The following is a 14,948-nucleotide window of genomic DNA, read 5'->3' as shown; positions in this document are numbered from 1 at the left end:
AACACAAATGTCCCCAGTTTTGAGAAGTGCATACATGTTAGCAGGGTTTATATAACAGCATGATAAAAATGCATCTGTATGTAAATTTACAATTAAAGGCATACAAATCAGAATCAAACAAAACATCTGGATTTAACAGTCCACCTGAAACCCTGACCTAATATTTACTTGTAACGTAAAAATTATTGTAATACCAGAAAAGGCAATCTTAAGATGCAAGAGATCATGATATAGCGACCACCATGAAAATGTGGGAGGTCTGTGAAAATTATACACAGAGATCACCAAATTTATTGTGAGAAACTGACAAGCTCTGCTTAAGCCAGACATTTAACATTTTCCGAATCAGTGGATCCAATGTCACGCAAACCATAAACACCCCACTACTGTTTCAATAGGGATCTTGGCTAAGAAGTTAAATGCTACCAGCTCCACTAATAAGATTTAAGTTTGATGCTCCCCAAACTATCCAAATCCTCTTCACAAAGGCCATTAAAATCTAATAAGGAGATTGAAATCACTCGTCATCAGACTTCCTGTATTTTCCTCACAGAACTTTGAAGTCAACCCTGTGTGGTCCTTGTATCTTAACACTAGGACTATGGTTTGGCTCTGAGTCAGGCTAGAATGCTAACGCAGCACAAAAACTTAGGGGCCTATCACCAATGCAGTCCAAGTTCAAATCCAGTTCAGGCTGGCTTCCTCTCATGTATGTACATGAGAAGGTCTAAAAGAAACCCCTCGGGCTCTGATCATCTTGAGCTGAAACTTAATTGTTCTGGGTCTATCAACATCAAATTTTATTTCAACGCTTAATCTGTATCACCACAAAGTAGTCTTCAGTTAAACTGCATTGTATGTTATCGACCACATCTTTATCTTTCCCATTAACTTTACACTCAAGCAAAGTAAAGATAACAGATGAGCACCAGGTGCATGACACGATGCCTAGCTGCTAACCCTGTAGATCAGAATTTCAGCACTCATCAGTCCCACCACTCTAACACGATCCAGCACAAACCCCCAGGGAGGGATTTACACAGGGATTAGGGGCTTAACTCTGGGTATATTTTGAATACTTGCTAGATAAGTTTTCGATGCACCTGTCCACCTGTCTTGAGAACCACAATGAAAAATACCTGAAAAACTCTAACAGTTACTTTTTTTTTTACAGGTTTTAATCATGTCTGTCTTCTTGTCTTGACAGTCATTATATCAAAACCCTTTTACTGCCCCCTGTTTTAAACATGTCCTCGTCGCGATATGGCCAAAATATTGCCAATGTGGGCTTAAGCCATAATCATTCATTCAATTATTCATTCTTAAAGTTATTTAATAAATGTGCCTTTTGTTATGTCAAACTCATGTACAACATGGGAATATCACAAAATGTGAAATCTAGCTGTCAATATTTCATCATGCAAATATTAAACTAAACTTTAATGTTTCCATGGAAAACCTGTTTATGCATGTGTCTTAGCTGCGACTGTCTTTGCCCAATTCCAGTAACTATATGTACAATTATGTTATGTTATCAGCACCAAGTCCAAGATTGCTGTGAAGCAATCCTCTCATCCCAATGGCTGTAAGAAAAGTCAATGACCAATGAAATCTTTCGACCATTCAGAGGGACACGTGTCACATGTGCCGTCCTCACTCAGTATAATCTGACTTTGCAGTGAAAGGCTAAGACCGGCAATTCATCAAAGCAACCCTCTTCAGCTTTAGTGCCATGTCCAGTAATGAAAGCTTTGCGGGCCTAAGTAGACGTACTTTTTTTAGGCCGTAATATCGGAAGTAGATCTAACATCGTATATGTCATCGCATTTTGTCAGACTATCAATATACATGCACATAAAGCTGGAGGAGAAGTTTTAAGTGCTTCCTGGTATCCTAGGTGTAAGTCCTGGTACATTTAACTTGAATCAGACACAACTGTATCAAATTTAAGCAAACAAAAAAATTCATTCTAAATTAATAAACTTAAAATATAAGAATGAACAGCATACCTGTACAATCATCTCCTGCACAATGTTGGCATCAGTTGATCTTGCACCTTTGCTTCCTGTCTTTATATGTTAACTAATGCTGGAAAGAAATAAAAACAGTCTTATATATGTTATGTCAGAAATCCATGTAATACCATACCCCACCATTTCTTTCTGAAAATTGAAAAAAATGTATAATTTTCTAGTTTGCGCAGGGAACAGCAGGCATGATATCCAGTTTAAAGGTAGGAATCTCTATCCCAACTGCTATTTCAACAATTACACATTCTAGTATCAAAGTTTTACAATATTCAATGACGCTCTGGATAGATCAACCCTCAAAGCAAAGTATTGACAGAATGTGGAGAATGTTTCAATATGTAATACACCGACTGTCCTTGAAAAAGAGCACATTAATTTTTATATCTTCTGATATTTCAGCCCACAGATTTAAATATCTCACATGCTAAATAAAATTAAGGGTCCACGCTAGTTCCTAGCAGGAAACCTCTTGAAATCGTTCGGATTATTATTACTATTATTATTAATGAACTCGTAAAATTGCAATATCTTGAAAACTATAAAAGGTAGAAAAACCAAAGTTTGGAGTCTTAATAAGGAACATATGAAGCAACTTTTGACGTTTTGTGCTGTTTCACCAGTCACATGATTTAGCGGCCATTTTGAATTTTATTGATAAGCTAACCAATGAAACTGGCTCAAAAGCAGGTCAATTTTTACAACTGTTTAACATCATAAAGGAAATACACTATCTGGTGTTCCTTGACATTACGGTTATAAATCTGCAAGAATTATATTTGTACTTTGTGTTGTTTTTATGTTATGACTAAAAAAAACACCAAAAATTGGACAAAATCATCCTACGTAAATAACACGGGAGCTTTGTGTGAGACTGCATGAAACCATTGACTGCAGTTTACTGTCGGAGTGGGTGTCAGCTCTGCAACAATGTATTCTTTCTGTCTTCCGCTCTGGGGCACCAACTTCACAACAATGTATTCTTTCACGGCCTCCGTGGTCTTTTGGTTAGCACACTAGCACAGCGTAATAACCCAGGAGCCTCTCACCAATGCGGTTGCTGTGAGTTCAAGTCCAGCTCATGCTGGTTTCCTCTCTGGCCATACGTGGGAAGGTCTGTCAGCAACTTGCGGATGGTCATGGGTTTTGCCCGGGCTCTGCTGAGTTTCCTCCCACCTTAATGCTGGCTGCCATCGTAGAAGTGAAATATTCTTAAGTAAGGCATAAAACACCAGTTAAATAAATAAGCAAATGTATTCTTTCTGTCTTTTGTCCTTGGGTATCAGCAGATCAAAGCCGCCTAATCTCTATTCCAGTCTTCAGTAGTTTGCCAATTGTAAATGAGGCTTGGCAGTGTCGGGTTAAAATCCAGTATATTCCCTGACATTTTTTTAGTGTTTTCTACCATTAGACAACAGCTTTAATTATACCCAAGAACAGTTTACGACCATGGCCAGCATCATGGTGGAAAGAAACAGAGCAGATCTCGGAGGGAAAACCTACGCATTGGAGGGCGACCATCTCCAGGTTGCTGGCAGACCTCCCCACATATGGCCAGGGAGGAAGCCAGCAAGAGCTGGACTTGAACTCACAGCGACCACATTGGTGAGAGGCCCCTGGGTCATTGTGCCATCCTGGCCACCTCGGCCCCTGGCTACATCTACATCATCATTCAACATTAGGCTATAATTCATCAGTTTATCACATCATTAAGTGAATTAAGAAGACAAATTTTCTCAAATAAAATTATTTAATTACATTAGTGTTCCGTACCCAATATCAAGAATTTTTTCAAACTATCATAGCAGTTAAGTATTGCGAATGAATCATACATAATTGGGTTTGGTCCTAATTAAGCGAAATTCATGTAACTTTATAAATTTTATTTGATTGATTTGTAACCCAGTAGTCAATAATTTTTTCATTTATGCATGAGTTACCACAACAAACCACCACCCATCACCAGCCAACATTTCATGAATTATAATAATGCAGCCAAACCACCATCAACCGGATTTGGGAGCGTGTGAGAGTACTGGTCAATGGTCAATACACTGTGCACTGAAGAACAAAGCTTCATCTGAATGATGTATTTGATTTATTTGCATTTAACTCAATCCTCAACAATATTTCATTCATGCACTGGAAGCTGTGGACCAAAAGAATAATATACAGGAACAATACTGAACAGTGCTGTTATTATAGCAGCTGTGTGGGTGACAAAGATCATGGAACTGTTTCCTCTTCATGAAACTTTTATGAAATCAGTCAAAGCATCAAAAATTTAATATTCCTGATGTATTCTGGGCAGATTTATGAGATTGGAATAGAAGATAACTTCTGAAGAAAAGTTTTGAATTCTGGGATATTGTCAGATCCCCATGTTAATACACAGGTACAAGTAGTCCATGAGCTGGTAATAAAAACATGATGGTGTAGTCCTGCTGAACGAATAATACATACATTCTACACATCAGCAATAAACCTCATAAAGCTGGTCCATTTGACTGAAAAATGATCTTTGTCATCATGCAACTTGCTGTCATACGTAAAAGGAGATATATGCTAGTCCAAAAGAGAGTAATTGGATATAACTTTGATTCTACATCTGCCTATGACACCTGTGGTAAGATGTGTGACCCCCTCGGACAAGCCCAGCATGAGGGGCACGTAAAGGAACAGTCTGACTCTCTACTGACAGCTCTCCCCAACTGGCAACCACAACTTAATTTTCCCTAATTAACTCCAGGGTGGCTTGAATTTTTTGAAACACTTTAGCTTAGAAGAGAGTCTGCCATCATTTACTTCGAAATATGATTTGAAGTAACAACTTTTTGGTGTAATTCGTAAAAAGCACATATCTATTTTCAAAATGTGTTTAAACCATGTTCATACAAACAGCCCTTTTATCATGAAAGACATTTTGTGAATAAGATACCCAACAGGATTATACAAACATTCTACCAGAACGCCAGAACAAGAAATCAAACTACATGTACATGTACATTTGTGTATAATTAAAAGCCGCCTTATTGTTGCAAATTTAGTGAAAGCTAACCTAGACACACATCAACAGAAATGTTGTTAAAATAGCATATGTACATGCCCAGATGTTTGATAAATCTGAGTGTTTATGTAGGATGGAGTTTGAAGACTGTGATAATAATCAAGCTGCGTTGTGTGTGATGCCTTTAAGGACAGGAAGGCGGGAGGCCTCTATGGCTGAGTGGGTATAATGCTGGAGCTGCAGGAGGGCTCAGGCAAAAGCAGTCCCTGTGAGCTGTAAACCACTAAGTCCAGCTCATGCTGGCTTCCTCTCCAGTTGTAATGTGAGGAAGTGTGGCAGCAACCTGCAGATGGTTGTGGGTTTCCCTTGGGCACTTTCCAATTTCCTCCCACCATAACACAATAAAACACCAATGAAATAAATAAATAAATTAAACTACAGAAAGACTACTGCTTTACAGAGCACAGATGCATTAAAGCAGTGATATACTCAGGGCTGAAGTTCAAAGCTGCATGTGCAGGTGAATGTATCATTATTTCAATAACACCTTGATAAAATAGGACAAGGCCGACAGAGGAGATCAAAGAACAACTCACACCTGGCCACATCATCCCCGTTTCTTGCTGAAGTCACAAAAGCATTAAAATGTACACTGTTAACATAAGATTCATGCAGATGTAGTAAGGATATTCTAAGGGTTCGTTTAATTTCATGCAAATATAATTAAGTCATTTATGAAGCAATATCCCCTGTATTTCCACATGAATGCCTCCCTTTAAGTCCTTGATACCTCCCAGCCCATTTGGTCTAGCATGTAATTTCCAAGAGGCTTAAATGTCAACAAAATTTGCGGATTATTTCCTCTCCAGCAGGCCTGGCTGTAACCTTGTCAGACATTATGTTGTAGGTGGTGAAGAGAACTTGGGAGGATGTGAGGCTGGAGCCTGGTGAAGGAGTCTGGGTAAAGACAGGAGAACTATTAAAGTCATCCCAATAAGCCTGACACAGCAGCACAGAGACAGTAAAGGGAGTATCCAGCAGGGTGGGGTGAAGAGAGACAAGCCATATATGTCTCCCTCATGAATAATTACAGTCAAGAGTTGGAAAAGAACAGGTCATAAAACTGTGCAACGAACAGAAAGTGATCAGTTTTTATTAGTGTCCTATGACAATTGTGATCTTAACATACAAAACCATGTGTGTGTATTCAAGGGAGAGTGCAGGTATCAGCTAGATGGGTATGTACATGTTTAGGCCTGTGAACACAACTTCACACTTTCACATGTTACTACACATTGCATGTTAATACACGTCACATGTTGATACACATCACATGCTTCTGCCAATACTTATTCATGCAGATACTGCATGTTCTTGTTGCTGTTTAACTGTCATATAAATGACCAATGGTGAATACTACATGTGACACTCAGCCGAAAGCTGAAAACAAAATTTCTGTGAATCACAAATGTTTGCTAGTGCCAGAAATCAGGCAGATGAAGCAAAAATTATGTATAAATAAACACAAACTTACATGTATACTGTTCCAAATAGCGCTAATAAACTGAAAAGGGTTTTTGGGACAGGGACATTAAGGCCTCATCTGAGACAAGCATTAATAATAACAGCATTCATTAAATCTGTTTTGAAAACTACTGTAAATTATCATGTTGTGCATAAAATAATAGAGAAAAAAATCGACAGCCTTTCATAGAATCATACTGCTTGTACAAAAACAAATCTTACAATCTTTGGGCTGTGTAAAATCAATTATGCCGCTGCTGAAGTCGTAAATTCACACAGGAAGTAGAAGACACGATCCTTTTGAAATGTCAACAGAACAATTCCTTGTTAATCTTGAGTTAACCTCTGATTCCTTGTTTGTACTCTCTGAACAAGTGTCCAGCTTAGGGTCCTCCCAAACACTGACATATCAAACCGGATGAGATCCTTAATGCTGGACAGTACATTGACAACAGGTTTGTATCTTCTGGGCTTCAGTCCTTGCGTCTCTGGATACTAGTATTGGTTGGTTTATCTACTGTCTAAATTTGGCCCAATTTCTTAACCATTTTGCAATACAGATTAAGGTTCTGTAATATGAATTACACAGCGATAAGGGTTGTACAAAAATATGTAGTATCCATCAATAGGAATAACAAAACACAGCACAATATTAACAATTTCTTTCATTTAACAATTTGGCCTGTATAATTTATCCTTCCATGCCTTTTTGAATTTGGAAAACACACAATGTCAGCAGACACCAAATCAGAATACTGAAAAAGGCAAAAAAAGTCCCCTAAATGCATTACAAACCCAAATAGGAAAACAAAGGCAATACATAGGCCTACACTTGCTCCTTCCGATTGGACCCAATAATTAAGGTGAAATTTCAGTGCATGAGAATGGTTCATAATGAATGGTGTTATATATATGTATGCTGCCTTGTGCAGATAAAAGATAAATAGCATTTAAAACAATAGGGCTCTAATCAGCCTTTCACTGTACGTTTCACAGGCCAGTGTACATAGTGTATGTGATAATAATGACATGATCTGCAGATCTGCCACCAGGACAACCTACCATACATTAGGTTACCTCATACATGTAAGCATCGCCTAACGATGGTATATGTATCTAGATATATTTATACAGACTGTTAGACAGACACAGACTAAAGGTTATGGTAACACAAACAATGCAGTATCTCTATGAAATGACTATGCTGAAATGCTATAACACTTTGACATTCAGCAAAGTTGTTACTGGTGGTGGTTTTTTTTTTTGGGCCAAAATAAATGTTTACACACTGCCCAAGTCCTAGACTATAGGTGGCTGAGGATAAAATTAAATACAAAAGTTTTCTCTTACAAATGTTTGTTAATGTATTATTTATTCTTAATATTACTTTCCTGATACACATTTTATAAAGTCCTGACAGTGCATAGGTAACAACTGATTCAAGTGATTCTGGCCAAAGGCTTAATAAACCTGCTCTACATACATGTACATATGTCCATTAAAGGACTGTATACTTCATCTACTGTATGATGGTGTATTTCAGTCAACCTTAAGAGTTCACAGAAAACACCATATACATTTACATTGTTGCAAAGTTTCAGGTTTCTGTGAACTCTTTTTTGACCATTATAAATTCCATGAACAGGACTTCTAGCAGCACAGAAATCCTACAGGCTTTAACAGCTTATCAAAAATTAACTCTCAAAAATAATATGTTGCTTCAATGTGTTTTATTTACTGATCTGACGTTTAACTCCATACAGTGAAGAATAATTAAATAATAGAGCAGCAGTGAGGCCGGTTTACGTGTGAAGGAAACCATAATTCAACATTTTCACAGGATTGCAAGGTGTTTAATCAAGCATAGCCTCAAGGCATTATTCTGTGTTGACTGATCAAATTATACTTTTTGTAACTCCCTGAAACTGGTCAATCCAACCAATGCAGTTTAGTTTCCAAAATGTGTATAAATTGCATTGAAAGTTGCTCTTTCATATGCCAAAGGGTTGAGGAATTAGGGTAGACTACAAACCTTTGGATATTGACATAATTCCCATGTGTAATACACACATGTACATTTCCATATATGCAAAGCGAGCTCAATCAAGACCTATGCCATGATGGAGAACCTTCGTGCATAACCACATGAATGGCCTTATGAGTCCTTTCGCCAGTTAATTAAGTTATTTTTGCTGCTTAGACGCCCAAACTTACCAGGAGGGGGATTACCAGGAGTAATCTAGGGACTGAAAGATTGCATAAGATCTTCCAGGATTCTTTCATGACCTGGCCTGGTTCTATTAACGTGCTCTGTATCTCCATTTAACCACAGCTGGCAGATACAGTAAATGTTTAATATATTGTATTCGTGCAACTCTTAATTGGTAACTGATCCCTTCTTGTAAAATCAATCCTTGGATTTCTCAGAATAAGAACTTTGCCTTATGTGTCAGCTATATATACAGCAGGGAACATAAATTTGAACTAGAGTGCAGATACCTGTTTCATCCTTCACAGGAAACAAGGCAATGCCATTGAGGCAATAATGACAAGGGCTACGTCAATGTAAACCATTGCCCTCCAGATACTACATCTGGCATGCGGGAGGCTCTAGAGATAATAAGCACTAGAGTATACACCCAATAGGAGAATAAAACAATTCTCTAAACTAAACATCCGTTGCGCAATGGAAGTCTTAGTATCAGAAAAATGTGCTCAGTTGTGAACATCCACTGAACAGGTTCATCTAAATAAAGGATGCATATTAAATTTGTTTTTTTACAGAAAATAAGTCACTTTAATTTATGTCTGATACTTAAAACTTTCCTCGGTCTGAAATAACAACCATTTTAATGGCACCATGACCAATGTTGTCTGTATTATTATGTTTCACGTATATTTTGCTGTCCTTCCCCAGTGTATAATTCCTTTAAACAGGATGCATTCATCCTGCACACAGTTTCAAATTGCCATGTCCATCATGATCGAAAAAATAATCATTAGCAGGACCAGGTGTAGAAAATAATGGGTTTTTTTTCTTGCCATTTTAAACTAGCCAGACCACCAAGACCTGTCTTGTTAGTGCAAATCCAACAAATGCACAGGACCGCCTGCAGCAAGTCAACAATTAATGCTGATCTGGAAATGTACCAGTAGTAAACCAGTACTTAATCAGTATTACATCTGTGTGGAAACGAGCCAACTATTCCACCATCTTGAAGTTATTCCCCTTTGGTTTTAGCACGTACATGTAGCCATTATCTTACATAACCCATTACCGGAAGGAAGGAAACATCCTCTTTGATTGCCAAGTGGCTCTCTATAAATACTGAGTGCACTACACCACCAGGATTCGGTTGAGAAAAACGAATCCACTTTGTGAATTAGAAAAATGATCATCAATTGCAGGCATGACAGGGCAAAGCTTTACATAGAGCAGGGTGTGTAATGTTATCCTGCCGAAGACGCCTCATCTTAATGATTCTGATCGCTATCATGACCCAGAATACAGGTTTGAATGGATTGCACTTAGTCCCCTTGTTACCTCATTATCGGTGCTGGACAAAAAAACCAGTACACTTATCGTGTACTGCTAAGGAGAAGACGTCATACAAACCAGACATCCTTTTCCTCTAATTATTCACATCACACTAAGCATAAACTTTAATAATTGAATCAATTAATTTTAATTTAGCAAAATATGTACCGAGAAATTCGAGAACGCATGATACGTATGATAAAATTTTTCACAGCTTGACCCATAGAAATTATAATGTGTGAAAAAAGGTCATGTCTTCAAGCAGACTGTCCTGTGTAAACCATTCAATCTATTCCAGTTGCAATCAGGCATGCATGTACATATGTTCATCCAAACTGAAAACATGTAGACATCTACATGCACATGCACATGTTTGTAGTTTCATACCACACAAAAACAAAATCAGCTTTTGAAATGGTAGGAAAGATCTCTTCATCATCAGCGCATTCGTTGGTTAACTCACTTAGAAGTGATTGAATAATTTTGGACATTTCAGAGATCAAAGGGTAATTGAAAGAATGTAATCATTATGCTCCTGTACAGATTCACAATAATGTTTCAAAAATAGAACTGTTTATATTGAAAGTATTGAACTTCACTTCCACGATCTGCGTGAATGAATGAAACCTTTATTTAAAGAGGGTAGCTCTTTTAAATTTAACAATTTGCTCTTCCCAGAGGCTCTCCATAACAATACATGAACATTAAACAAGTGCAACCAGTATATATAATTCCATTTTTTAAAAGCAAGAAAACAGTCAATAATACATCACTACATATACGAGCTTATATGAATTTACTGGTTGAAATAATTTTTCAAATAACGTGACTTAAAAAGCAAAAGTGATGGCGCTAAACATGCTTTTGGTGAATCAAGCACCTTTCTTACCTTTGTCTTACCTTTGATAGGGAACATGTTAAAATCTGCTCAAAAAGTTGACACATTTTGATGGCAGCTGATTAAGGGTAATTGCCCGCTGAAGAGAAACAGGCATCTTAAGCCTCTAGCACTCTCCATTTTAACACAAAAAAAAGAGAGGAAATTGAACTAAATTTCCGCCATCACCTTTTGCAAACATGTCTTCGCTTTTTTTTTTTTTTTTAATCTGAACAATTAGAGGTCAACACTGGATACAGGGTGGAAACATGCCAACCTGGAGCAGTGCCTGACATCTATATATTTATTCAAGAGCTAACAACCTGAACATTAAGACCTGCTCAATGAAAGCCTAAATAGCACTGTCATTATTTACCAGTAATACCCATTATCCAAGTCCACATTATGAAAAGTGTTTACTCATAACGTTTATAAACAAACTTTTTAATCTACTGATTCAGTAAGAACTTATCTATTAGACTCTTTCTTTATTCTGGATGAGTTTTCTTGATACAATGTTACTTGTGCTAGGTTAATGATTTTCATCTGTTAAACACATATAGACAGGTTCCAAGACAAATATCAAATATTTGTCTTAGGATACAATTAAAATCAGAGCTAACTTTGGTGACCTTAAATTCGTGAGAATTGGGTCATCTACAGACATAAACATTCATCCTCTGTCAACGTTTTTTTTCTTGAGCAAAAAAACAGGAAAACAGAAATATATTTTAGCAATTACTTGAGATTTGTATACTGGTTTTAGGTTTTGCTTCACTAACCCTAAAGATGAATTCCTTTATCATGGAGACAAGCATTAAGTATATAAAGGCAACAGCGTCACATATAAATGAAAGTTTTCCCTTACAAATGCACATACTTTTATATATGTGCACTTTTATCACGTTACTAAAATGTTGTTTGGAGATGAATTTGCCAGCAGTTCTGTAAGCTGAGGAATTGCCCCTTCTATCTGATTTAACTCATTACACTATTGGTATATGTACACTTTGTTTTGACATATTTTATGTCAACCAAATGTTTAAAATAAATTACCCTTTTACTTAAAAAATGCAGTCCTCTAGAGCCATTTCATAACATTTGCAATCATTCTGCAGGTGTAACTTTTATTTATTTATGTATCTGATCGGTGTTTTACGCAGTTCTCAAGAATATTTCAGTTATATGACGGCGGCCAGTATTAAGGTGGGAGGAAACCGGGAAGAGCCCATGGGAAACTCACGACCATCCACAGGTTGCTGGCAGACCTTCCCACGTACGTGTTACTTTTATATGAGCTGACAAGTACATGTAGAGCTAACCCAGTGAAACAAAGTGTGTGCGTGTGAAAAGCTGTCATCTGCAGTATTAAAGAGAAGAGCATCAAGCTTCATTACTCACAAGAAAAGGCCTAGAGAAAAACGTCTGCGATAACATCAACACCAACTTCTAACCTCATCAGTGAGATGTCATCTGCTTTACCACGTTACAAAAACTTGAAAATGTCACTTTGCGTTAAGTGCATAAGTCCCTTTATGAAAGGATACTGACAATAATGAAAGGTTCAAATGAAACTGCTCACAAACTTACATAATCTATAATGATGATGAAAAACAAAAACAAAGAAAAAACAAACACAATAGTGTAATTTAAGGCTAAAAACAAAGAAAAGACAAAACATAAACCCTCATCTATAAGTATCTTACAGGTACTTCTACACAGGCACAGTTAAACATGTCATTTGTGTCAAAGTCAGTACAACATTTATAAACATACATGTATTTTGTGCTAAATTTCACACTACAGCTGCATGTACATTCACAGCATAACAAACATCCTTCTTGTATAAATGTCCGCCAGGACTAAAAGGGATTATGCCTCATTTCCAAATTCCAAATTAAATCTCACAGAACAAATCCAATAAAGGCAGACTGTACACAGCGTTCTGCATGCTGTAGAATGATTAGATGAAATCTCATAGTAGATATACCTCAGTTTCCCAAAAGAATTCCCCTGACATTGCCTGTCCTGGGCATCACAAATGAACAGGAATTGAATCTATGTGCATTTCAATTAAATTAAGTGACTCTGGTTGATCACTTCCAGGGAGAACCGACTGGAACAGAATCTGATGAGATGCATCTAGGAAGCTGATAATGCGTGGAGGATATACAAGTCCCACAAACGAGACTGTGGAAGCTCCTTGTCTTAGTCATGGCATATCCCATGTTAACACACTATTTCCTCTTGCGATTGTGGGAGGGAGTTAATATATAAAATGCTTGGTTTTTATTTCTCAATATTCAGTTTGGGATGTGTCCAAACAAATTAAAGTACAAAAAAGGCTGACTAAGCTTTCTTCTTGGGGCATAGAGATGGGTTTGAACTACAGTATAAAATTTATGAAAACTGATTAACGAAGTCTTGTGAAAGACTGTGTAGTAAGAGGAGACATGGATCCGGCCTGAGATTGTAAACTACCTGTAACACTAATGATAAGGTCTTGTATACACTCTGTAATTTTTAAAGTTGTCCACAGTCTCCAACAACTTATCTTCTCTCAGTTCTCTTTCTTCTTCATGTCCCACTTACAAACTGCTTAATTGCCCTAGTAATGCTTCATATTTATGCTAACTGTAGATCCAATTACACAACGGCAAGTTTTATACACCAGTCTTATATAATGCATGTATACCAACAGAAACAAAGTTCCATGTAATTTCATCAATTAAAATGAAAATGACAGCATGATATATTTATGTATTTGATAGTTGTTTAATGTCATACTTAATTAAGTATATCCACTCACAAAACAGATGTCAGTTTACGAGTGGATGAAATTGGTATACCTGAAATAAACCACTCGCCTTTGGAAAACTTTACCACATGTGAAATGAAGATGTATGCACAACATATCAGTGGAGAACAAGTGATTGTCCTGTGTGCGTCAACCACTAATTGTCATCCCAGTGAATAACGAGAGAGAGGAAATTGACAACTTCCGTGCCCAAGATCGGGTTTGAACCCACACCCGTACCATTAATGGAGAGACAAGTTCTGGCATTCACAGTTTTCATAAAACAAGACTTAAGTGTTTTTGCATGTAAATGTTGAAAATAACAGACTAATGTAACAACACTTTAACATTTGTGGGGTACCCTAGGGTGAACACTCATAGCAACCCACCATAGTCTTAGTGAACTTTCTATGTGTCATGTCAGACTATCAGTGTTGCCACACATGTTGATGTAAGCTATACCTAGGCTATGTAAAAGGTTAAACAGGCTTTTCCCTTTGATATTTTCCCTGTGTGTCATATACCTACTGTGACAAAACACTGGGGCACTTCCATTTACCTAGTTCCTGGAGAGGGTTTATATGTACATCCTTGTGGTAGTCAGATGTTTTCGTATGTGCCATTAAAATCATTTAGTTTTTCAAAAAAGCAACACTCTTTCAAGATGCACATAAATGTATCATAATTTCTTTAAGACAGTAAAATATAGTAGAATGTGTTTTTGTACATACCTAACTATTAAAACTTAATAAAAGACTGGAAAATTATTATCTGAATTATTATCTGAACCTTGAGGGCCATATATGATGTTAAAGTCACTTTCAATGTCCAGTTTCTTCCACCCATACAAAACTATGCTGACTATAATTACATATGACAAACATTCTAACCAATGGCACAGCTTACAATACACCATACAAAACACTCACTAAAGACGTCAAGTAAATAATGGTTGCATGTGTACATATGTACTGGACAAGCTTACACACTCATACATTTACTGGACAAGCTTACACATACATACATGTACTAGACAAGCTCACACACAGATACAAGTACTGGACAAGCTCACACACAGATACACGTACTGGACAAGCTCACACACACATACACGTACTTGACAAGCTTACACACAGATACATGTACTGGACAAGTTTACACACATATACATGTACTGG

At 37.1% G+C, this 14,948-nt stretch overlaps 1 long non-coding RNA gene across 1 annotated transcript in view; it reads right to left on the bottom strand.

Annotated features, from left to right (window-relative positions):
* Positions 1-2,007: 2,007 nt before the first annotated feature.
* LOC135472258 (uncharacterized) overlaps positions 2,008-14,948 on the bottom strand; it is a 41,439-nt gene continuing 28,498 nt past the window's right edge. Inside the window, exon 3 of the long non-coding RNA XR_010444514.1 lies at positions 2,008-2,088. This is a non-coding gene — a long non-coding RNA (uncharacterized LOC135472258). The remainder of the gene's footprint in view (positions 2,089-14,948) is intronic.

This window comes from Liolophura sinensis, chromosome 8 (genome assembly GCF_032854445.1).
Source record: "Liolophura sinensis isolate JHLJ2023 chromosome 8, CUHK_Ljap_v2, whole genome shotgun sequence".
NCBI classification, from domain to species: Eukaryota; Metazoa; Mollusca; class Polyplacophora; order Chitonida; family Chitonidae; genus Liolophura; species Liolophura sinensis.
The sequence above is the reverse complement of the archived record's forward strand: the minus strand, read 5'-3'. Positions and strand labels throughout refer to the sequence as shown.